The 26,765-nt window shown below is 30.4% G+C and overlaps 2 protein-coding genes across 4 annotated transcripts in view; one reads left to right on the top strand and one right to left on the bottom strand.

Annotated features, from left to right (window-relative positions):
* The window catches only part of SUPT3H (SPT3 homolog, SAGA and STAGA complex component), a 589,460-nt gene that overhangs the window by 32,170 nt on the left and 530,525 nt on the right, over positions 1 to 26,765 (top strand). The gene's annotated exons all lie outside the window — the stretch shown is intronic.
* RUNX2 (RUNX family transcription factor 2) overlaps positions 1 to 26,765 on the bottom strand; it is a 456,664-nt gene that overhangs the window by 429,029 nt on the left and 870 nt on the right. The gene's annotated exons all lie outside the window — the stretch shown is intronic.

The raw sequence follows: 26,765 nt of genomic DNA, 5'->3' as shown, positions 1-26,765 counted from the left end.
AATTTTATAGCTAGGAAACTGAGACTTAGAGAAGTAAATGACTTGTCCATGTCACAAGCCAGGAATTATCAGAGGAAATATTCAAATAAAGATCTTTCTGATTTTAAGTCTGTCATTCTCTACTATGCCATGGTTCCTATCAGTGAAATTAGGAAACTTGTTAGTTTCTAGAAATAAGTTGTTTTGAGATTGGACTTAAGAATTTCCTATAGTTATACCTAAAGAAAAGTTTATTTTAAATAGGTGAACATAAACTATTTACAATTTACACTTAAATTCACCTTTGTTACTGATGAATCCTTATACTAAAGATTGATTATAAGCCTTATGAAGGCAGTGGCTGTCATCTTTTATATTTTCTAGTCTCTATCATAACAATTTACACATAGTAGATATTTAGTGCATATTTTATTTTATTTTATTTATTTTTTAAAAATTTTTAATAGCTTTTTATTTACAAGTTATATGCATGGGTAATTTTACAGCATTGACAGTTGCCAAACCTTTTATTCCAATTTTTCCCCTCCTTCCTCCCACCCCCTCCCCTAGATGGCAGGATGACCAATACATGTTAAATATATTAAAATAAAAATTAAATATATAAGCATACATGTCCAAACCGCTATTTTGCTAGTACATATTTTAATTAAATGAAATAAGAACTGGTCAAATTGCTATAGAAGAATTTGTAACTAATGGAAATAATCTATATATTTAATGAAAATCAGATCTTAAAATAAGAGAATGGTGAAATACAAATATGAATCATTTGAATAATTCAGCCTTCAGGGTAAAGTAGAGATGATAATATTTACATTGCCTGCTGTTATAAGACCTCTAGTAAGATAATGCATCCAGACTTGGCTTATCTGGTCTTTGGACAGTTCCTTAATGCCTTCATAATTTGGCATAGTCTTTGATAATTTGAGATCATCTCTATATCCCATCTCCATCTTTGAAGCATCTGACCACTACTTTTAGCAATGGCAGAATTAATTGTGCAGTATAAACAGTACTGTGCCCTTGTGAACCAATAACACATTTATGTAGCACTTCAGGGCTTACAAAGTACTTTCATCACATGAAGATCACATGAAATAATGCAAATATGTTCTCATTTTTACATATGAAAAAATGAGGCTCAGAGCTTAAATAATTTCTTTGAGGTTATACAGTGTAGAAGTTGAGTTTTCAACTTAGGTCTCTTGATTGTAAGGTTCATTTATTTATTTATTTATAATAGTTTATACTTTTAAAAAATTTACTGTCCCTTCCCAGTGTGTCTCTTTCCTTCCTCCCCTTGCAACTCTTTCAAGAAATCTTGCAAGTAGTAAATGAGTACAAGTAAGGAAAACAAATCATTGACTTGACAATGCCTTAAATACATATTTTGTTCCATCACTATCCCTTTGCTGAAAGATGGAAAGCATGTCTTAGTTTTGGTAAAGTAATTGAGTACCAAAGAGTAGCTTGCTCATAGTAGGCACTCAATAAATATTTGCTGAATAAGTACTCTTATTTGTTTCTCCATTTGTACATAGCAGACCAACTGCATATTTTAATGGAGTTATTATTTCGTTCAGTATGACTTTTGAAGATATTTTGAGTCCTTTCATTGCTAAGGAAAAGTATTGAATGACAAAACAGTTTGTAAATTCAGGTTTTTAGTGCTTTTTTAGTTTCTATAAAATATCTCTCTTTGATACATTATATGGGTATTAGTATTATAACATATAATGTGGTATTAAAAGAACTATTCTAGTTGTTGCCTATATTTAGAAAGACATCTTTTAAAAAAAATCTAAAGCATAATTAATTAGGCTTTCCAAAGTGAATCATAATTTAAGTAATTAAAGAAATAAGGTAAACATAATTCACATAGTAAGTTATTATGAGTGAGAAGCCATCTTCCCACCCCTCTTTTTTTTTTTTTTTTGTCGTGAAATACATGGGGAACACTGAAATCCTAAAAAAGGAAAATTAACCGCTGACTTTCAGAATAGCTTTAATTTTTAGAGTATGGAAAAGCTTCTTTTGAGAGTATAAGGGACAGTATTATATTATTAAGTTATTCCCCACATGCATTGTCAAATCAGAAGTACTGGGCTTAGAGTTTGAAAGACTTTGACTTGAATTCAGCCTTACATTAGCTGTGGGATCATAGGTATACGATGATGTCATTGAATCTTATATTCTCATCTACAAAATGGGGGTCATAGTACCTAACTCTTAAAAGTTAACATGAAGCTCAAAATGCAATAATGTATGTAAAATGCCATTTTAAACTGGGCTGCAAAAGTCAGCTATAAGTCTTTTAATTCATTAAAAGGACTATGACTAGGGGAGATATCAAGTACCTGTTTCATTTTCTATTGGGAGAACTTGGTGAACTTCCATTTTTATGTAGTAAATTTTCATTTTGGAAAAGTCTCAAATGAAATTTAAAAACATTTGAATTAATATTTTTGTAGTTCTCAATTTTGCTAATATAATTTGATGATTTATGTCTGTCAATAGATTCTTATACTTAATGCACAGGCTGTCTTTAGTTCCTTTCAATCATTTTGTAAAACATTAATTTTTTAGAATTTTGTGTTTGAAATACTTTTCTTCCCTCAAGGCCTTCTCTACCTATTGAGAAAAGAGGCAACATGATATCATTCACTCATTAAAAACAAACAAACAACTTTTTATTTCATATTATTTTTGTATTCAAACTAAGTCTTTTGAGTTTTTTTAAAATCATGACTATGTGAAAGTCTTTTCAAGATACAGAAAAATAAAATTTTGTAGGTATTTGAGTGATAGTATTTTCAAGTCTTTGCATTTATTATGATTCTTCATCACCTTTTTTTATTTGTTTAAAAGCCTGTTTTCTCTTAGAGCAAGTTTCTCCTTTTCTTACTTATGTGAACATGTTTACAGATTGGTTTTAAAAATGAAGAAATGAACCTTTTTGTGCCTTATTGCTTTCATTTAATTTTTAGAACATTTTCATGCTGTTGCTTTTAAAGAAAATTAGGCTGTATAATAAAACTTTGAATTTGTCATTTAAATATCAGTAAAGAAAAGTTTTGCAAAATGAAGATACAGAATATTTTGAACATCATAATCTTTAAGGGTTAATTAAATGCTAAATTCTTACAACCGATTACCTTAATTGTTCATATCCTTTAGCATATCAGTATTAGTTACCAAAACATTCAGTAATCATTATTTATGGATAGTGGCCCAGAGAATCACTTAAATATAAAAAAATTAGCTATCAGTATAGGAAAATTGAGTCTTTTTTGGTATATTGAATATGAAAAAGTTCAATTGAATATTGCAGAAATAGGGGTGTTGTTTAGCCTGAAGAAATGAAGACTTGTGGAGAATGTGATAATAGTCTTTAAAACTTTGGAAGGACTGTTGCATGGAGTATGTTTAGACTTGTTCCACTTGACACCAGAGCAATCAGTGGAAATTGCAGAGGGGTAGATAGAAGTGTTGTTTTGAGGGTGGGAAGTGGTGGAAGAGGTAAAAATTTATAACAATTAGAGCTACCTTTTTGTGAAATGGGTCAGTTCATGAAGTAATATATTTTCCTTCCTAGGAGATCTTTGAGCAAAGGTGAAAAAAATTGAATATATTGTTGAGAGGATTCTTAATCAGATATAAATTGGACTAGAGGACTTTTGACTTCTATTCCATTTGGAAGATTCTGAAAAGCTTTGTATTTTGGACTTATTTAATAAGATTTTTCAGCAGGTGATTATTGGATAAAGGAAAACTTAAAATTAGGTTGTTTCTGAGGTGCTCCTGCCAAGGGGAGGAAATATCCAATAATTATTGATAAGGATAAAGTATAAAAATTGTTAAAGAACATTGCTAAAGAACACCAGTAGGATAGGAATTGGATATAAGTCTATGTTTAGCTAAATAGCTAAACCTTTCCTCTTTAATACTTTTTTGCATTTATTTTCTTTTGGCTTTAATTTGACTCGGTTTCTCTGATAACATACATATATGTACATATGTATAATGAATTATGACTCCAACTATAAAATATTCTTTATGGACATAATAGTAGTGGTTAGTATTTAATATTTTAAGGTTTGTTAAGTTCTTTACATAGACTTTCTCATTTAATCCTCCCAGACATTCTGGGAAGTAGGTACTACTATCCCTCTTTTATAGATGAGCAAACTGAGATAGATAGAGGTTAGTTAACTTGCTCAGAGTCACTCAGCTAGTTAATGTCTGAGACAAGATTCAAACTCAGCTCTTCCTAACTCCAAGTCTAACTCCTTTCTGCTATGCTATTTAGCTGCTCCTTCCTGTGTTAAAAAGACTTAAATAATGGGAGAGACAACTGCTCATAGTTTTGGCGCTTCTAATATTTTAGAAATAATAAAACTACTAAATTAATTTATAGATGCCGTGTCATACAACCATACTTTGTATGTTTGCCAGTATAGTTTTGGGAACCTAGAGTCAATTCTATCCCATTATAGTAGAATTTTTACAGAGGTTATCAATGTGGAATTCATTTCTGAATAGGCTTAATTATTAGTATGTGCAGTTAGACCATTCACTTATTTTATCAGGTGAAAATCAACCAAATTCAAAGAAAGGGTAAAGATGAGAAAATGTTATAGATAGTTATAACAACTTTAGCTTGAATTATTCAAACAAACTATTCATGCTTAAAAATTGGAAATAGAAGAAAAGACATTGACCCAGGCCTCTAGGAAATAGTGATGTCAGTTTCACAACAAAACAAGTCAGTAAGCAAGTACTTGCTCTTTTTCTAAGAGAACAGCCATGGTAGATAAGGAACATCCCAGTGTAGAATGCAAACTGTTTTATAAAATATGGGAAAGGTGGTAGAAGATGAACACCCAGTTGCTTTAGAAACCTGCAAAGTTGTAATAGAAAAAATGAATCTATAGAAAAGTTGTTAGAATATTCAAGTCGGATCATACATAAAGGAGAGCAGCAAGTGAAAAATGAAACATATCTATCAACATATTTGTAACAAAGTATTCTGTCTTTGACTAGAATGAAATTGCCACATTTGGGTCAACAACTTAATATTTGGTTGATATATAATAATAGGAAAAACAGATCATAATAAAGGCACAGAGAAGAATCTGATAACATGATTTTGAATGAATTGAGGAAGGAATTAATCTTCAAAACATCAGAAGGAAGAGAAGATACAGAATGATTTTTTAAAAAGCAGCAAATTAGCATTTAAATGCTCATAATGTGCTAGACACTATTCCAAGCACTGTGGCTATACAAGGAAAAGCAAAAAAAAAAAAAAAAAAAAAAAAAAGACCTTGCCTTTGCTCATTGTCTAATGAGGTAGACAACATGCCAACAATTATATATACAAGATACATACAAGCCAAATTTAGGGGAAGTACTCTCAGAGAGGAAGCATTAAGATTAAGTAGGACTGAGAAAGACTTCTTGGGAGAAGATAGAATTTTAGTTGAGATTTGAAGGAAGCCATGGAAGCCAGGGGAGAGAGTTGTAAAATTGTAAGTTTGGGAGACAAGTCATCAGAAATGCTAAGAGTAAAGTGACAAGAATATTGCATAAAAGGATAGCAAGGAAGCCAGTATCATTATTTTTTCAACAAATATTTAGCACCTAATATATGCTAGCACTCTGCTGAGTTTTATGGCTACGGACACAAATAAAAACAGCCTCTGGGCTTCAAGAAGCTTAGTTTCATGGGGGAAGGCAGTGAACAAAAGGAAGTTGTAAAAGCCCATGGGAATGGAGCATGATGGAGAAGTCCATAGAAGTTCAAAAACATTGAAGTTGGTGGTAGAAGACTGTGTATGCCAGAGTCCCCTCTGCCTAGTGTTTGGGGTGGGGAAGATGAGTTGGGTATTAGACAAGTTGAGTTTAACGTCATTATACAGCTATATAACATCTAGTTTGTGAAAATATGAGATTGAAGGTCAGAAAAGAAAACTGGGCTTAGACAAGTATTTCTTAAGAATCATCTGCATAGATATGATTGAAACCATAGGAACTGATGAGATCACCAAGTGAAAATAATTTGGAAGGAGAAAAAAGGAAGGCCTGAATAGAACCTTAAAGTACACTCCATCATTACAGGGTATGAAGGTTATAAAGATCCAACTAAGGAGAGAGTAGAATCAGTAAGAGAGATAGGAGTTCTAGGACAGAGCAGTCCCATGAAATCCTAGAAAGAAGAGGTTTTCAAGGAATTAAGGGTATTAAGACTGTCAAAAGCTGCAGAAAGGCACAAGTTCAATCACAAATGGCATTGTTACTCAGAAAAGGTGATCAAGAGAACATAAGTAGCACCAAATCCACATTCTTTCTTTATAGTCTTTATAAAATCTTTATGAAAACATGAGGAAAGGAAAGGAATGGAATAAGAATTTATTAAGTACCTACTATGTGTCCAGAAACTGTTTAAGTTCTTTATAAAAATTATGCTGCTATTATTAGTATTGTTGTTGTTGTTCCTACTTCATAGGTGACAGAACTGAAGCTGATTGAAGTTAATGATTAGTAATCATTTGTGATAGCATTTGAACTCAGAACATCCTGATTTCAGATCTCACACTCTTATTAACTGTACCACCTAGTAAAGAATAAGGTTTTTGCAAATTTTCTGCAGCCAGCCAGATTGTCACTGATATACAGTTTTCTGAAAGATTCTCTGTATTTATTATCTGAGAATACAAAAACATCTGACTTAGAGCAAAATTTAGTCTCTTCTAGCAAGATGTCTCCTATGCATGTTTTAAAATCAGAAAGAATTCATTGGTAAATGCAGTCTCAAAGGTACCTTTGTTTAGTAGTTCTTTTGATTATCTAATGGGGTATAGGGATGGGGAATTAACTTTTGCCAAAGGTATTTATCACTTTATCATTTGGAAAGATATTCTCTGCTGAGTCTGAAGAGTTCGCCTTATTCTGTAATTAGTGAGTTCCTCCAGATACTCCTCTTTGCAGTTGACTTGTCGATTTCTTGTTGAAGTTTTACACAGGTTAATAGCAGTTTTAGGATTTGGAATGTTGATGTAATATACCCCCATTTTATAAAGTGGTAATATTCCTTTGTAATTACTTTAAAAAAAAGTTTAGATTGATTTTTTTCCCCTTTAAGGTTTATAGAGTTTCTTGAAAGTTTAACAACTATGGCTTTGAATCGTCCTTGACTTTTACTTGAAATGAATATTTTTGAAAAAACTGACTTTTTATGTAAAAGAAGATGCAGGAGGTGTTATATATATTATATATATATATATGACATTGACAGACAGCCTTTAATTGATTATGTGGTTTTTATGAGGGAGCAATGTGTTAAGGAACCATTTCTTTTGCTTGCCCTTTTTTATATTGTAACCAGATGTTTAATTTGTCTGACTTGGGACTTCTTTAGATAAGTTTGACCTCTAATATTAAAATTTCTGTGATAAAATATAAAATATGTTAAAATAAAACGATGATGATGGGCCATGAAAGATACCCATGATTTTAAGAATACAAACCCTACAATACATTGTCTAATGGTATCTTGATTTAGTAGCAGATGACTGGTTTGTATTAATCCCAAATACTCCACAGTATGATTTAAAGAAAATAAGTAACTAAGTTCTGAATTTAAAAGTTCAAAAGACATTTGTCCATCAAATTCAGAAACACTTAAAGTAAAAGACTCAACCTGTGATTCTGAATTTGAATTCAAGTTTCACCTCTGATATATACTGGTCATATGTTCTTGGGCAAATCACTGAATCTGTTAGTACCTCTGCCAGTTTTGTGAGCCTGTATATCACATAATAAGTCAAGATAGAAGAAATTTTTCACTGAGAATTTTCTACACAGATGAAAGCATAGATCTGCTTTAAAGAGATGAGTACAGTTGAGGCAGAGTAGCATATTAGAAGGATATTGGATTAGAATGAGACTCCAGGAGTTCAAGTTGTGATGTCGCCATTAGCTGCATGATCATAGTTAAATTGTTTAACCTGTCTTATATGTATAATAGGGAGAATATTTGCTCTACTTACATTGTGTGTATTGTAAGGAAAACATTTTGTAAACTATAGAAACAAGTTATTTTTATTTTGATGATAATTGAGACCAGATGATTGATAAAGATTTCTTAATATACTTTAAAAATATTTTAAAATTTAATAATGTTGTAAACAATTTTTAATAGATAGAAACACTAGACCCTAGATGAAAAGAACAAGAAAGAAACAGTTTTGTTTGATACAAATGGCTGGTCTGGCTTCTAGTCCTGACTTTGATGATTATTGGGCAGTGGCAGAGGTATCCCTCATTTACATATGAACAGAGGTTTTTAACTTGGCATCTGGGAAATTGGCCTTTTGAATATATAGTTATGCCTCCCACATGGTGACACTCCCCATATTTCATAATTCTTGAAACATTACAGGTCAGTGTAAGAAATTAAATAAGAATTTTTGGGGAATTTTTCAGGTCCACACATGACTCACCAAAGCCATCAGATGACACAGAAAAAGTTTATACATGCATACAGTCATATATACATATACAACATAGACATATGCATGTATTTTTATATATCTATATCTATATATCTCGTTGTATAATACCAACATATTTTATCTTTCAATATCATAATAATTCAGACTTCTTCTTGGGTATGAAGTGAGGAAAATTTTTTTTTCTAGATTGTGGGAGCACTGTGTCCCTAACCTCACAATATGGAAGGGATATTGTAATTCCCTTCTATATAGTCCTATATCCTTAAAACACCTTATTTTGACAAGAGGGTCCATGAGGTTCACCAGAATGCTTAATCTCTGAGACAAAAAAAAAAAAAAAAGTTAAGAACCCATTCTTGCAGGTAAGGAAGCAAAGATAAACAAAGAGTTAAGTGATTCATACAGGTTGAATGTGACAGAGATAGGTAGCCTTTGAATTTCTGTCCTTTGACTTTAAGTCCATTGTGTTTTCCATTGTAAGAATTATCTTTTGATTAAAATTAGTAGAAGCACTTTGGTCATTCATGAGAAAATTAGAAAATAGAATTAAAAATAACTAATTCAGCATGAAATTTAAATAAAGAAAAACTAAAGAAAAAGAACATGGTCAGTGCAGCTTTAGCAGGTTTAGCGTATAAGGAGATTAGCATATTCCCTATTAATGGAAAAATATGTTTGTTTCAGATTATAGAAAGAACGGAATGATGCCAAAATCCAATAATCTATTGTGTATCAGTCCAATGCCTTAAAATCAATCACTTTGATTTTCTTTGATTATAAATGATTAGTAAATGCCCTGTAGGCCCTGAATTATATTTTTCTTAACAAATCTGGTGGAACAGTAGTAATAATCAAATTTCTAAATTTGATACTCTGACCATGTAAGTTGATAGCAAAATATTGCTGTTATATTTAGGGAAAAGGGTAAGTGCCATTTTAGGGATGGGGAATAATTATATAAGAGTAAGGGTGAGGGAGATATTGAAAAATATCCTTGTTTGTGTGATTGAAAGAAAACTATCAATTGTTCCCCTGATATCAGTATGAAAAAACATAATAGTGAAAGTATGATTTTTATTAATTCATTATTGGGCTAACAGCAAGTATATTATTGATAAAAATTGGTTCTTATTTATATAGTATTGAGGGGGGTTGCAAAATATTTTGACAACAACTTATTGTTGTTTCCATTTTATATATGAGAAAGCTGAGGTATAAGAGGTCACCCAACTGGTTATCAGAGTTGAGAATTGAGTACATATCCCTTACTCCAACTCAGATCCTCTCTGCTGTTCTGTCCTGCTTCATGTGAAGCGCCCTCATCTTTCTTAACTGGAACAAACTTAGAATAAAGTTTTAAGCATGATAGTTTCCTAAATTTAACATTTGTCTACCCAAGTACTATTATTTACTTTGTCTCTAGTAATTGAAGGAAAAGTCAAAAGTAGGAAACTGTGATTGTAAAATATCCAATAATGCTTAAAACATTTTTCTCCCTTTGAAAATCAGTTCAAAATAAATAACTTAAATGGTTTCCTATTTCAAAGTTTAATTTGAGGCACAAAGAAAGTCTTTGTTTTACTTACTTTTTAGCCCTGGTATGGAAAAAGTTCCCTATACCTTTAAAATGATACCATGTTTTTAAGCTAATGTTAATGACTAAGACAGAATCTTTCCACTTAAATCCTTTCCCAGCTTTTCCAAGGTTGCTGGAAGCTTTGCTACTTTCTTTTGAATTTTAGAATCACAGGATAGAATCAGAAATTACAGATAGTGAGTAATAAAAGACCTCAGAAGAGATCAGTTCAGTGCTCTTAAAGACAGACCTCCAGCTCAGAAGACCAAGTGACTTGCCTAACTAGGTTTTATAAGCAGTAAACATCAGATGCAGGAATTGAATCCAAGTCTTCTGACCATCCCCAATCAGGTTAAGTTCTCAATAAATATTGTTTAATTTTAAAAAAATAATTTCCATATACTACCCACCTATTATATTAAGTAGTTTGTGTGTATGTGTGTGTGTGTGTGTGTGTGTGTGTGTGTATGTGTGTGTTATGTGTTGTGTGTGGTATGTGTGTGTGGTGTATGTGTATTGTGTGTATGTATGTGTTCCATTTCCTGGTATTTACTCCTTTTGGTTTATCCACATCAACAGTGCACTTAATCATGTAAGTGAATTTAGTGACAGGCTAGATTATTTAATTTCCAAATCATTCTTCAATCTGTACTGTAGTTGGTAGTGACATGCATAGTGTTTTGAATTACAGGGTCCCTTACCATTTCAAATCACTTCAGTGGGTCCTAGTTAAATATAGGGCTGAGTGTATATGGGGTGGGGAGTGGGATAGGTGGATGGGTATGGGAGGGAGCATGTTAAAGTAGAAAGAGAACTAGAAACTTTGACTCAAAGCCTGATTCTGCTCCGTAGCATGTGACTTTGACTAGATCATTTAATTTGTCTGAGATTTAGGTTTCTCATCTATAAAACAAAATGATTGTAAATAGCTGACATACGAGTTCTCTTCCAATTTCAAAAGAAAGCAAAGCAAAAAAAAACCCTTTTCCTTGGATCCTGTTTATAAGTTCTTGCCTCTTAATAATCCTTCCTTTGAGGATAATGTCATTCAAAACTTGTTTTCTCTCTTTAAGATCCTTACATGTCTCACTTAAATGTAAAGATCATCTCTCTGTTTATTAATTTGATGGTGTGTGCATGTACATCTCTATTTTAAGTTAACATATTTACCTAAAATATGTTCCTAAATATAGATACGTATGTGTGTGTTCATGTTGTATACATAAATACATATTCTGTACACATAATAAGCATACATACATTAACATCTTTAGTGAATATCTGTTTTTATTTGACTACATTTGCTTATGCATATACATAGAAATATACATATATAAAATACAAGTAAAATAATGTGGTAGATTAGATTTGTTTTAAACTAACATAAGAGTTTGTACATTCAGATGAGTTGTGCCCTTTAAAGTAGTAACCTTTGGATAGTAACATATTAGAATAGATGTAAACCTATATTCTAATAATGCTTCCTTTGGTTAAAGCATTTTGGAAGTTTCTTTGGTATTGCCTTCTTAGCCTGAAACAGACAAAATTTTAAATGGTGTCAGATATTTTGAGAGTAAGTTTCAAAAAATAACTAGGTAATTTGGATGTAGGTGAAAAAGATGAGATAAACTGGATAATGGTAGTTTTATACAAAAATGGAGTATTTCTATGAAGAAAAGTGATTTCTCTATGTGAGTTATAAACAGTTAGAAGGAGCTCTGAAAGAGAAGTTTGAAACATTTTTACTAGTGGCTTCATTCCTGGAACTTAAGTTATAGAGAGGTACCACGTCCCTATGAATGGAATAATTGGCTTAGGAATCAGGATGACTTAGGTTCAGATTCTAATCTGATTGTTTTCCCTTATGCAAATTACAACTTTAGTACCTTGTCTATTCTTCAAGAATTGAAGTTTTCAGAATAGTTGATGAATTACATTGGTAGAGGATATTTCTTTATCCTAAGAATCTCTCTATTGATGAAATAATATTGGTCCTGCCAGTAAACAAAAAGTTGATTTCTTTGAAAGAGACAATGGTTATAAAATTTTAGGTGTATTCTTTTAAATTCAAATCACTCGTTATACAGTAACTAGAATATATCTACATAGAGATTCTATATTGCCTATGAATTTCCTTATTTAATATATTATTGTGTAGTCCTAGTTCACGAATGGATTGTTTTAAAAGTTTTTTTGCTAATTGTTTTGAATTGAGAACTCATGTTCCTATAGTAATTCTGATCTGTATACTGGTGTAGAGCAAACCATAAAAATCTATTTCATGTAAAATATACATGAAATATAGAATTAATAAAACCTGTAAAACTGAACCACCACATATACAATTTGCTAGGGGGAAATGCAATGTTGGAAATCAGAAGTGTAGCTCTACTCGAGCTTGTGACAATAACACAGGGGAATCCTCTTTCTAATCTTCTTATTTTATAATAGGAATTAAGACTCCTTCAATTCAAATCATTGATGGTGGTTTGGAACAGGGCCACAGTGACTGAGGAGAAGCAGTTAAAGAATAGGAGTTCAGGAGTGAAGATTTGCATTGGACACTTTGGAATAAGTAGTAAGAATGGAAGCTGTTAGTAGAGGTGTGTCAGTTCATCACTCGACAAGCATTGATAATGACTTTGTGCCAATCACTGTGCTGTTCAGTGGGGTTACAAGGTTCTAAGATGAATAGTGTTAAACTTGGGACACCTGAAAGTATATAGGGGATATTTATTAGCCCTGGAACAGTTTACTAGTTATTCTTTTTCTTTTCTTCTTTTGGCCTTATGAACTGGCTTTCCTATTATCTTTTCATTATCAAGACTTTTCTCTTTCCTTGATATATTGTAGGCTTACAGATTCATCATATGTTCCTTTTGATCTTTTTTCTTGAAGATTTTATTGCTTATTAACAACAAGTAGCCATACAGTGGAATAAGAAAATTTGAGAGTCAGCAGACATCTTAATGATGCTTTAGTCCATTCCATGTACAAGAAGGAATCTCTGCTCGAATTATACTCAACAAATAGTTACTTTATCCTTGCTTGAAGACCTCCAACAAGGGGAACCCATCACTTCTCTAGGCAGCCCATTTCACTTTTGAACAGCTTTCAGTGTTGAAAAGTTTTTCTTGAAATTGAGCCTATATTTACTCCTCTGCAACTTAAATTTGTTGCTCTTATTTCTGTGAATTTGGGCAAAAGGAAACTAGTGTGGTTCCATGAGGATAACTGTCTTGTTTCCCCTAAGTCTTTTCTTCTCCAAACTAAATATGCTCAGTTACTTAACCAAGGATATGACATGACTGGACTCAAGGCCATTCATTCTGGTTGTCCCTTCTCTGGACATTTCTCCAGCTTACTGTTATCTTTATACTCAGACCTGAACAAAATACCCTAGGTGAGGCCTAACAAAGACAAAGTCCTGTAAGGATGTCATCTCCTTATTACTGGAAACTATGTTGTTCCCTGTAGCACAACTTTACAGTAGCTTTTTAGCTGCCACATCGCACTACTGATTAATGTTGGGCTTGTAGTCCACTAAAATCCTTGGATCTTTTTTTTTTTCCCTAAAGAACAAATGCTATTTAACAATGACTTCCCCCAATTTGGACTTTTAAGTTTACTTTTTTTTGTACTCAAGAATAAGGCTTTATGTTTTTTCCTCATCTAATTTAATTTTTATTAGATTCAGTTCAGGGCTTTATTGTTAGTAACCTTTTGGATTGAGTCATACACTGTGTTAAGATATCTCTACCAGATTTGTGCCATCTATAAATTTGATGAACCAACTATCCTTTCTTTTATGTTATTGATGGAAATGTTACATCATAGACCAAGCTCAGATTATTGGTGGGAGGGAAAGTGGAGGATTCAATGGACATCTTCTGCCTCGTAGGCATTATTTTTTAAAAATAATCATTCTTTATGTCTGGCCCATACAATCAGTTCTAAATTCCTTTTCACCTCAACACATTTATTTTTTCATATTTTGGCAAGAATTATTTTTAATATACAAAAGTAAACACAGAATCAAGTAACATTGGGCATTTTAGCATTGGTTGAGTGCTAATTTTGATCATAAGACTGTTATAGTCAAGAATTTGCCAGTGGGAGAGGGAAAGGAAGATAACAAGAGAATGGAAATGGTAATTATTTTTTATAGTTAGATATTTACTTTAATAAATGTGTTAGTTTAATATTCACTAATGCATAAAAAACTAACTTAAGTTTATAGAAAAAAATAGAACTATGAAAACATATTTGGAAGCTACTTATAATTATTTCACGACAATTTATAATGGACCATAAATCATCATATTCTATTAATTTAGAAGAATTTTAGCAGTTACTTATGTGACAGGCAGGATATTTAAAAGCATGAAATATTCAAGTTAATTTTTAGATAGTTATGATGTGCAGACTTATTTTGGATAGATAATACAGCTGTAGATATTTCTTAAAAGATATATATTGAATTTTTTAAAAAATTGTTTGCTTTTCATACAGGTGTTTCTCTTCTTGTTGGATTGTCTATCTCTCCTGCTTCTCTTTTCTAATTCTTTTCATTTGGCCATGTCACTAAGGAGAGAGGGAGAAAAGAAGTGAAACCCTAAAATATTTATCCCTTAGAAATAGTTCTTGCCGATGTTTAGTGGAAGAAAAATATGGAAAAAAATCTCATTTTTCTATTCTCTTTCTTCCTTACTGTCAGAAATAAATAAGAGTTGGCTATATCAGATCACAATAGCTCATTAAATTAAAAATGGGATATATTTCTTCACTTTTTGTGACTTAGGTTTTTTTAAAATTAAGTATTTTTTAAATCATCTAATATGTACTAAGCACCCTGCTAAGAGTTGGGGATACAAAGAAAGACAAAATAATAGGTCCTGTTGTCATGGATGGAGGTAGACAATCTGCCAAAATTTATAAATATAGCATGAATTGGAGATAACGAACTGGGAGAAAATACTAGCATTAAAGAACAATTGGGAAAAACTTCTTTTACAGGGTGGGATTTTATCTGGTATCTGAAAGAAGCCTAGCAAGGAAGAAGCCTAGAGAAAGTTGAGGAGGACAAAGAGAAATACAGAAACGGTGAAAAACTAGAAAAAATTGGAAGTTGAAGTTTCATAGGAAAAGTTCAGTCAGCAATCTTGAGATTGCAGAATATGTGGAAGAAAGTGTAAAAAGATTGGAAATGTAGGAAGGTACCTGATTGTAAAGGCCTTTAAAAGCCAAATGGGATTTTATATTTATCACGAAGAGAACCACTCGTACTAACTAGAGAAGTGACATGGTCTCTTTAACATCTGATGAACTGGAATGAGGAGAGACTTGTGATACAGACCAAGCAGTAGGCTATTACAATAAAGCTGTGAGATGATGAGGGCCTCAACCAAAGTGAAACAGTCAAAGTAAACAAGGACTTATGTTTAAGAGGTATTTTGAAGGTATAATCAACAAGCCTTGAAAACTGATTTGATGAGATATGGGAGCCGGAGTGGGCAATGAGAGAGAATGAGTAATTGAGATGATAAGTAGATTGTGAGAATGAATGACTGAGAGTATGGAACAGTAATTCCTGTTGTAACAGTAATTTGGAAATTGAGAAGAGGGAAGTAAAGATGATTTTAGTTTTGAACACCTGTGGGGTATATGTGCCTATGTCTGTGACTGACTGTGCTTGTGTGTGTGTGTGTGTGTGTGTGTGTGTGTGTGTGTGTGTGTGTGTTATGGTTTCTAGGTCAAGTTCAAGTGATAATGATCTAGAAAAAATTGTAGTGGACTTGGGTCAGAAGACCTGGGTTTGACTACTGACTGATACTTCTTAACACTATGACCATAGGGAAATTATTAAACCTTTCTTACTGTTTATCCATAAAAGGAGATAACAATAGTTAGGCTACCTTAAAAGGTTTTGTAAGGAAAGGGCATTGTAAATCTTAAAAGCATCATCATAAATGTAAATTGTTATTGCCATTTTGGCAAGAGATTAAGAATGCTAGACTTAATAAAGAATTACATATTAGTTGTGTTATTCTGTTATTCTAGAAACATTATTGAAATATAAAAGGTAATACTGAAAATTTTGAACCAATACTCTTAATTTTAAATGTTAAATTAAATTTAATCTTATCTTCATTAATTTAGTGGGAAAAGAAAGTTTAGTTTTCCTTTTAAAAAAAATCCAAGCCTGCTAAAGCAAAAAACTTTTACAGTATAACTTACTAATTTATATTTTTTCTATTTCTGTATTTTCTCTTAATTTTTGATTTTATATATTTTTAACTCTCACAAGTGATGCCTAATTGCTTTATATAATTTTTAGCTAAATTGGATGGTTAATAAATATTTGATAATCATTAGCATTCAGATATTTCATTTGAACTAAAATTTGTATCAAGCCGGAGGAAAAAAAGTACCTTTTTTAAAAGCAAAGGGCAAAATTTTTTATGTTCTAGTTATATTTTCAAACCTCCAATATAATGAATTTTATCATTTTGGTATAATTTATTTGTTATAAATTTGCAGTTCTCATTTGCAATAGGTCCTAACAATCCATCAGTTTAGAAAAAAGTAATTTTAACTATTCATAATTACTTGAAATCTGTGTCCTTGTAGCTAGCACAGTCTTCTTAATTTGAAATGGACTGTACTGAGCTCCTATTTCAAGTTTATGTGGTCATATTTTAAGTATTAAATAGTAAGTACAGTCTTATTCTATTAAACTTTTTATTAACAATTTCAGCATCCTATGAGAAGATTTGCTTTTGATTTTTACCCTTCTTTGAGTAATACATCTGGAAATGCTCAAGAGTTGTTTGCCATATTTGAGAGAACATTCTGCAATGAAAGTATAGCCTTTTTAGAGGTGAGGTTCAAATTAACTAACATTGAGCCATAATGTAAGGAAGCATAATATTGTGAATTATTGTTTGGCAAATATAAGTAATGTCAGCATTAGCTGCTGAAGTAATTTGAAATGTACTACTTGCAGAAAACTAAAGAGATATGCTATACAAAACTTTCTCTGTAAGTTCTCTAAATGCAGTTAGAATGCTGTTTAGTTTTTTCAGGAAGGGCTGTAAATTCTATAAATTTAATCCTGATATGTTTCTAAGTTACATGATTATATCTAACTCAAATATGAAAGGAATAGTTGGTGTTGAAGGTGTAGGCATTGTCATACTTTTCTTAAAGCTAGGATATATTTAAATACATATTTCTGAATGCATTTTAGTTCCAATCATACCTGTACGGTTTAAACTGAGTTTTCACAAATAGAATCATTGAGTAGTATAGTCAGTTGGTACTCTTAAAAAACAAAATGAAAACAAAAAAACCAGAGCTAGAGGGAGTGTATTTGTTATTAGTCTTTTTTTTTTTCATGGCTTTTTAGAAGTGTATCATATTATAAATACATTAGAAATGTTTTGCTCTGAGGATATGTAGCATTCCTATAAAGGTTAAATCAATAAAAATGATTTGGCCACATTCCTAAGCGTGGTTAGAACAGGTAGCCCGTTGTTTTAGGTACCCTTGAGTTTCTGGATCGGATCATTATGGCGCAGAAAACAGAGCTAACTAAATCCTGCTTGCTTCATGCAGACATTCTAGAAGATGCTATCAGTCAAAAAGAAAAAGTCAGGCAGATTTTTCTCGGCTTCTAGAAAATTTCAAAACATCCTTGTACATCTTATCTCTTTTATGTTATGTTTTGTATTCCTAGTAAGTCATTTAAGGATTTTTTTTTTTTTTGGTTACCAAAATGCTGAAGAATCTTCTATAATTGATAAGAAGCAGGTATGTACAGGACAAGATGTAATACATAAGATTTTGAAGCCAATTTTGAATGAGTGGTAATTTTAAAAATTAATCAAGTATGTAATTTCACAGCAGCCCAATTTAGGAGTTTAGATATTTTTAGTCTTATGGGTATATAAGAAAATGCAGTAGCCATTCAGAGATGAACATTTTGTTGTTTTGAGAAGCTAAAAAGGCCAGCATGAAAATTTCAAAGTTTGGTTTTGTAGGTTTGTTGGAAAAATTTGTGTCTGTATGCACTTAAAATATATCTTGCATAGAAGCAGCTGCTGAATGTTCTTCTTGCAATACTAAAGCTCCATTTTATGTATTTGGTTTTCAGATACACTTCAGTGTTTTCCTGTTGATTTTTTATGCATATGATCATGTTAAGACTAACCTATTTTAGAATTAACTGTTTAAAAATATTATCCTCTATTCTAGCTAATAATTATTATTATTAGTATTAATGGATTTATTTCTAAGATGTGTAGGAAGCAGAATTTTAAGATAAAACAATTTTAGAACTTAAAGTAGGAGTAATAAGTAGGGGTAATAACTACTAGTGATGATTATTTATAATTTCTAATTCTAAAAACTCAATGAGTTAATCATTTTTTGATATTAGACTTATTTTCAATTAGTTATAGTAAGAAAGTCTTTTATTGTGCATTGGAATACCTTATATATATTTTATATACCTTAATAATGTTTTGACTGTTGATCCTTAAAAAAGTAAACTTTACTTTATACCACATTTTATTGTACACACAAAAATCATATTAATAGAAACACAATTTCTTTAATATTTAGTATTTTAATGATAGAAACTAGTGAATAGGATTAAATTATTTCCTCATAAGGTATTTTTGCATATATACAGATATAATTTCTATTTGAACTTTTAAACATTCATAATAACATAAACTTAGATTTTTATTTTAAGAATAATATTAATTAAAAGTACATTGCTTTATACATATAGACTACTGTATAAAAAATCAGACAAAATAATTTATGGAAAAAATGAAAACAGAAATTTCAGTCCAATTCATAATCATTATGCAACTATGTGACTACATGTTTTCCAGAATATTTGAAAAATGATTAGAAATATCAATTTATCTTTTTTATGTAGTCATATTAAAGGCAACAAGTAGGGCTTGTTTTGTTTTTGTTTTTTTTTTTTTTGGTCTTTTAAAACTTGAGTTTGCTTTTGTGAATATAAAGAACATTATTTTCCTTTTAATATTAAAGTATGCTAACACTTGCTTAGCACCTACTCTATGCAAAGAAGTTTAATGAGCTCCCCTGATTTACCCTATCAAGCTATGATTGACATTTTTAAATTAAGTTGATGTTATCAATAAACATGTCATTAAAAGTATTAGTCCATGTCTTCTAAATTTTTAAATAGCTGGACTTAGCTTTAAAAGCTGGGAAAATGTGAATATTTCTGTTTGTTCTAGCCATCTTTATAGAATAATAATGTTAACAAGTCATGCTACAAGACAGTTTAGAAAGGTAGTATTAAGTGTTATGAATAGGAGAAAGAAAGAGAATGTGTGTGTGTGTGTGTGTGTGTGTGTGTGTGTGTGTGCACATGCATACAACTTAGAAAATTTGTATGCCTTTTATATGAACTTATTTTGAAAACTATGAGTGGAAAGTTAATAGAAATTTAAGAATAACTTGAGAGTACTTTCTTTTGTAAAGTAAATAGCATTTTTACTATTAGGAAATTGCTATTTTTAAGTCATTTCCTCATGGAAAAATCTTTAAAAATTTCATATTTCAATGATGGATATTTAAGTCCTTTAACATTCAATACAGTAGGGATGATATGTCACACTATTGCAATTGTTACTTTTTTAGGAAAGCCTTTTTTCAAAAATTTAGATTATCAAGATAAAAGTTAACATATTACTAGTAGATTTATAGTTGAGATACATGCTTATGAAATAAAACTGAAATTTTACTCTTTCCCCATAATATTTTTGCTATTTCTTAAGGAGTTTTTACATGAAACCATTTTTATAATGTAGTTATTTAAACTGATGAAAGAAATTTGTTGAGTTCTGGACATCAAAGAAGCCATTTTCTAGGAACAAATTACTTCAAAATTAAATAAAAGCTACATATGCTTTTTCATAATGCATTGAGATATTTTGTTGAATTGGCTACCATGCACAGTGCAGTAAAAATTTAAAACCTGAGTTTACTAATGTGTGTATCGGTTCTAGCATGTGTTCATGTTTTTACGTGCTGAATTATAGAGTAGTTAGCCTTTTAGAACTATAGTCAGGATGATCTGAGTTGGAACTTTATCTTAAACACTAGTTTGCTGTGTGACCAGCCTATTCCTCATCTGTAAAAGGGAGTTAATAATAATTGACATCTATGGAGGACTTTAAAATTTTATATGCATTATCTCATTTGAGCTTCCCAATAACCCTGAGGAGCATATATTATAAATTTTGTTTTGTACATTTTACCATTGAAGAAACTAAGACTCAGAGACTCTGTGTTCCGTGTAAGTAGTACCTATTATGAGGCTCAGATGAAATATATAAAGTAATTTTCAAATTTTACAGCACTATGTATATTTAACTTATTCTTATTTAATATGCTCATTTTAAAGTAGATATTCTTGAAAGACTTGATTCATTTGGGAGATTTCAGGTGATTAGAGGAAATATAAAGGTTTTTTTTTTAGTAGTTAAAACAAACAATATATACATATTTAGAGAGACACATATATAGGTATAAATATAAACAGATTTTCACATGGCATCAGGATATAAAAATAAATTTCAAATTCTTTGTGACATGTATCTGGAACCTGTGGTGTTTCGTGTAGAAATATATAGAAGGAATGTAAATAGAAAACATATCTGTTAAAAACCAAACTAAGTTGGAACATAGGGCCAATATTATTAATCATTTTCATTAGATTCTTATATAATCTGTTTTGTCAAATACAATAACTTATTTTATCTAAGATTTCCTTAATATATTGTCATTACTGCCTCTTAGAGGGGAGATAATGCAATTGAATTTCATCATTTTACTTGTTAAAGAATATATTTCGTAGTTAAGTTTCTAGTGAATATTTTCATGGTTCTCAAAGATATGGTTAATTTATATAATTTAGATTTTATATGTGTGTGTGTGTGTAAATATGTATAAAATGTATATATACACATGCCCACATACATGTGTTAAGCTATGAATAAAATTTTAAGCTAGAGTGATACACAGCAAGTTCAAGTTGGCAATGTACTAATATTACATTTATCCAAGAAAACCTCACATCATATGTCTTTTCAAAACAAAGTGTATGTGCTTCTTGTTGATTTTACTATTGATTGTCATTATGATTTTTGCAGTTTTTTTTTCCTGGAAAACAATAAAACATTATATGGCTGTCAATTTTTCTGTCTTTCTTTTTTTACCAAACCACAAAGTGGATTTAGATGTTGGGTATCTAACCACAAAGGATAAGTAAACAATGGTTTGGCATATACTCATGGTTCACATAAATTCAGGAGAAAATGTAAATATCTATCTCAAGACCTTGAATTTTTGACTTTTCCTTTTTCTATGAATAAATTTTGATGAGATTAGTTGGATGGTTCTAATAGACTAGCTTTTAAAAAATACTAACAATGTTCTAACTGAAAAAAAAAGGATTTTCATTTCACTAAGTTTAAGAAGAAATTTTTTGTAAGAAAAAGGTTTTTTCTCTTGAAGTTAAAGATTATTGTTAAGTTCAGAACTGCTGCATATCAAATAAACACAAATACCTATTAGAGATAAGATAGCCTTTAAAATTTTGGCCAAAATATTCATAAATACCTTTTTTAATAGAATAATTGTATCTTGGGAAATTTTTCAAGTCAGAGTACTATAAAGGATACTTAAAACTTGATGTTAAGTATAGTTACTTTTAAATCTACATATCTAAAAGACACAAACATCTGAAGTTGTTGCTTAAAAGTTTATTTGGCATAATTTAAATGTCAAAATCATCTTGCCAAAATAAATTACTGTGTTGGTTGTCTCTTTGAAACAGCTACTATCATAGGTAAGATATTTGGTTGTATGAGGGAAGTTAACTACTTGTGGTAACGAGAATTTAAAATGATATACAGTATTGGAAACTGCTGGGTAAATAACCATTTAAAAAATTGAATAGTCAAATAAACAGTAGTAAGTATATTTCAACTCATTTAAAAATGCATGTGTATAGGCATATACTTCAAAATATATTAAGTGATAACACTTATTTGTAAAAAGAGAATACTTTTATGAAAGGTAATTTTAATATCTTCATTGGAAATGAATACTTGAAGTATTTGATATCCTGCTTAAATTTCTTCTACCACCCTATCCTTCACTTCCTCATCCTTCAGTGTAAGCAGTATAAAGAAAAAAAGAATATTAAATATTCTACACAGTATTAAAATAAATAACTATTCTCTCTTAATTTTTTTTTTTAAAGAATCAGATGATAATGATGGCGTATATATGGTTTATTTTGTGGGTATTTGCTCTTGAGGGGACAAAAATCGTTGATTTCCTTAAGCTTGATGAAATTCATATGGAATAGTGTTTCCTTATTATGTTTCATATTGTATTGCATCTATCATAATAAAGCAAGTTTTAATTCCTCCTAGGCCAATTGAAGTCCATAATCTGTTTTTCAAATTATAACAGAATATATCAAGTTATAAATATTTTCAGTATATGAAAGAAACTTCCTTTTTATAGGATTTGTGTTTTCCATAAAATCTGAATTATTTGATATTTTAAGTTTACACCCCTGAGGCATTTAAATACTTAAAAAAATTTTTTTGTGTATGTTGTAATTCTTGCTGATGTGCATTTGGTTGCTTATTAGGAAGGGTGAAGAATCATATCCATAGGAAATGCTATAATATTAATTGCTGTAGGAGGAAAGAATAGTGAATTTAAAATTCCTATCATAAAGCACAGGCTAAATAGGTATAGTATTGCTGACACAATAATATATTTTATATCTTTACTACTTAGAATTGTGTTTATATTTTTTTTAAAAAGAAGTTTTAAAATGTCACTGCTCCCAGAAAATAGTTTTTGACATTGTTTACTTGGGTCCTTGGGAATTTGACTCTTTAACAAAAGTGAGACAAATGAATTATATATGTTTAATATATAATTCAGCTTGTCTAATAAATACATTTATTTCAAAGGCTATTTTTATCAATGTTGCTCCTTGAAACTAATTGTTTCAACTAATTGGTTAAAACCACATGAAATCTCATAGCTTTAAAAGAAATTTTGCATTATTTTGTTATTTAGTCATTGAATTTCAATTTCTGCTACACAAGTTAGTGCAGCACGGAAGCTTCATATTTGTACAGTTTGGCAAGGAATTTGAGGTGTTACCCTGTTTTGACTTCTGTTTTCAAGTATGCACTGGTGCATCATTAATCATAGGAAATGCAAAAATAAATAATCCAGTCCCATTGGATTTTTCATGTGAATACTTACCTTTTCCTTTTTTTGTATATACAGTTGAGGTATTTAGGTAACCCCTAACCTTTTGCTTCAACAAAGAGGTACAGTATAAAAATATTACCACAGTTTTCATATGAGCAGCCCTTTTTAAGAAAACCTCTAGATGGATATTTATTGAAAAAAGAAAAGTTGTGATACATTAGCTCAGCCCCAATACTATATTTTAGACCACCAGTGTACAAAATTAAAAGCACATGAATTTTCAAGCACTAGAAAAGGTTTGTAATTGATTAGCGCTGCTTGAAAGAATTGAAGTGTAGTGAGTTTTGATTTGTGAATGGTTCTATTCAATAAAGATTAATCCTATGTGTTTGATAAAATCTTAGTGCCTCTAATAAGTTAGTTTTTTTTTTCTCTGCAGTTTATTTAACCATCAAATATTTCAGTGTTCTTTTAACTAACTGGAACATTTTCTATCTTACTGAATTTTATTTTAGCATGACTGATTTAAACAAGTCAGACCATCAGTGATTAGCTCAAAGGAAAAACTTGAATAGATCAGTATTTTGTCTTTTTAAAAACAGTTATCATGTATTATGATGTAATCATGAATATTTTTTGCCTTTTTTCATGTATGTTAGAGACTATCATAAGTTACATACTAAGGTGAAGAAAATAGAAGATTGCCTTTTAAACTATATCTAGCAAGATCTTTTATAAATATATGAATTTATAAAATTTAGTTTAATTGTTACGATTAAAATACTTTATAGTGTAACCTCCTGGGAATTGTATTAATAAGCTATTTTCCCCATCTTACTAGACCATGAACATGCATATTCACATTTTCACTTTTTTCCTCTGAATTTTGAAATGTAATATTTTAATTATCATGAAAGCTAGGAAACTTGTTAGCTGCTAAAATTTTAAACTAAAAAGTTATTTAGTATATAGCAGAAGATGGACTGTTATAGTTATTTTGGAAATTAGTGTTTGCTTCCTTTAGTCCAATTATAATCAGTTAAAAAATATATATATAATCTTTTAATCTTTTAAAGAGCTTCTTTTTGGAAATGTTATGCATTAGAAGTATTGCATTTAATCTTCTATCAACATTGTTCAAGTTAGCTATTGAATTTATGTTTCTTGTAAGTAGCTGATAGATTTTGAATAATGAAGTTCTGGACTAAATTTGAAATAAATGGCATACTTCCAGTTATCTGAAAGGGTAGTACTATCCAACCTGAAAACACTGTGCAACTTTTAAAACTTGAAATGAGTCAACTGATTAGGCCTGTGGTATTGTACGTCTTGAAAAGAGGATGAAATACTTTCTTTACTAAGCTAGCGCATATAATTCTTGATACACACACACACACACACACACACACACACACAATTGCCTCATTTACATTTATATCCAACCTTCAATAATTCTTCTGGAATATTAACTCATTGGAAAATAAAAAAAAAATCCTATAGCTGAAAACAAAACAAAGCCAAGCTATAGACTATGAAGGAGAACTTGTTTATAACATTTAATCCCTTCTAATCCTAATATATATATATATATACACACACACATATACATACACACACACACGTGTGTGTGTGTGTGTGTGTGTGTGTGTGTGTGTGTGTGTGTGATCCTCTAAGTAATCCAATGGTACCTTTATCTTTTACTTTCATTGTTTTGAAAGTATTGAGTATATACTTGAAATAAGATGAGGATATAATTATTGCCTCAAATGGTGAACAAAAGGATGGACAAAGGACTTGATTTGTCTTTCAGTTAAAATAAAACCCAATAAAAACCGCCAACTCTTTTTTTTCCCTAATTTTCAAATGACATAATACATGCCTACTTTTTTTTTTTTTTTTTGGTAAAATCTTTAGATGCTGTCAATATTAAAGTGTTACACAAAATAGAATTAGGATAATGTTTACAACATTACAACTTTAAAAAGTGGTACTTAAAATAGGTGTATGAAGCAATATTGTTATTTTGACCAAGTAAATATTTATTGATCTGTTTTGGAATTAATAACAGGAAAAGTTCCCATTCATATTCCCTCCTATGAACCTGAGGATAAATATGATCACTCTGACTTTTTAAACATTCATTATTATAAGAGTTTTCTGTTATGGAAATGTTAGTTTCTCAACATTTCAAAGCTTTATTTCCTGTATCATCATTGTGAGATTTTATATATTGTGACTCAGTAAATTTCCTTATAGACATGAATCATGCCACAACTCAAAAAATTTTTTGAAACATAAAATTATTTTCCTTATTTTTTAAGATCAAGTTTTTTTTTTTTTTTTTTTAAGCGTTTTATTTATCACTTCCTGACCTACACCAGGACTGATTCTTAAGTAGTAGCCAGTTAAAATGTGTGAAGTAGGAGGAGTGAAGGAAACTCCAATCATTAGTTATGTTACAAAGCAAAGCTAATCCAGGAATACACAGTAAAAAGATTTCTAGTATCTTTCCTTTCTTCATTTTCAAAGATTGAGCTGGGGGAGGGGGGAGGGAGGGAACCCAATTGTAAACTCTTCTTAGTTGGAACATCATGGACACCATAAAGAAAATCTTGTAAGTGTTTAGATATTTTATCAGACTGTCAGATGAAATAATTTGTAGATTTTATAATCTCTCATCATGTCTGATTATAATTAAATGTTAATAAGGAATTGACATTTTACCATGTCTTAAAGTTGAGCCTATCCAGTTATATGAACTACTTAAATGATATATTATTATCACAATTTTCAATGTAATCCTTATGACACTTTATTTTACTTGAGAATAAAAGATAATCACTTTGACAGATCTGAGAATTTAAGATTTTTAAGATAGTGTTCAGTAAAGTTGGTTGCCTTTTGTAAATACCAATATACTTTGTATATAGTGCATGTATGTGGAGAGTTAAACATGTAGAGAATTATTTACATGTTTGCATGGAGAGTTTTTTTAAAAGACATCTGTGTTTACTGTTCTGAATATCTAAGCCAATATTTAGCGACATTCTGTTATACAGAGCTCTTAAAACTGCTACTACAGTTCAAGCATTATTTTGTATGGTTTTTCCTTTACAATCATACATCCCCATTATTTTTATGCAGTATTCTAGACTATATACATGCTTTGATTATTCTTATATAAAACTAGAGAGTATCATTGTCAATATTTTCAGAGGCATTTTTGTGAAAGGATGAATGCAGATTAATGATGCTAACTAAACTGCTAAATGTAAAGCAGGAGTTTGTTCCATGTTTAAAGTATATTATAAATGTGAAAGTTTTATATCATGCATTAGCAGAATATTTTTGCCAGAATTGCATTTCTTTTAAAATTT

This window comes from Antechinus flavipes, chromosome 4 (assembly GCF_016432865.1).
Source record: "Antechinus flavipes isolate AdamAnt ecotype Samford, QLD, Australia chromosome 4, AdamAnt_v2, whole genome shotgun sequence".
Taxonomy (NCBI): domain Eukaryota; kingdom Metazoa; phylum Chordata; class Mammalia; order Dasyuromorphia; family Dasyuridae; genus Antechinus; species Antechinus flavipes.
This window is presented reverse-complemented; position numbering and strand designations above follow the sequence as displayed.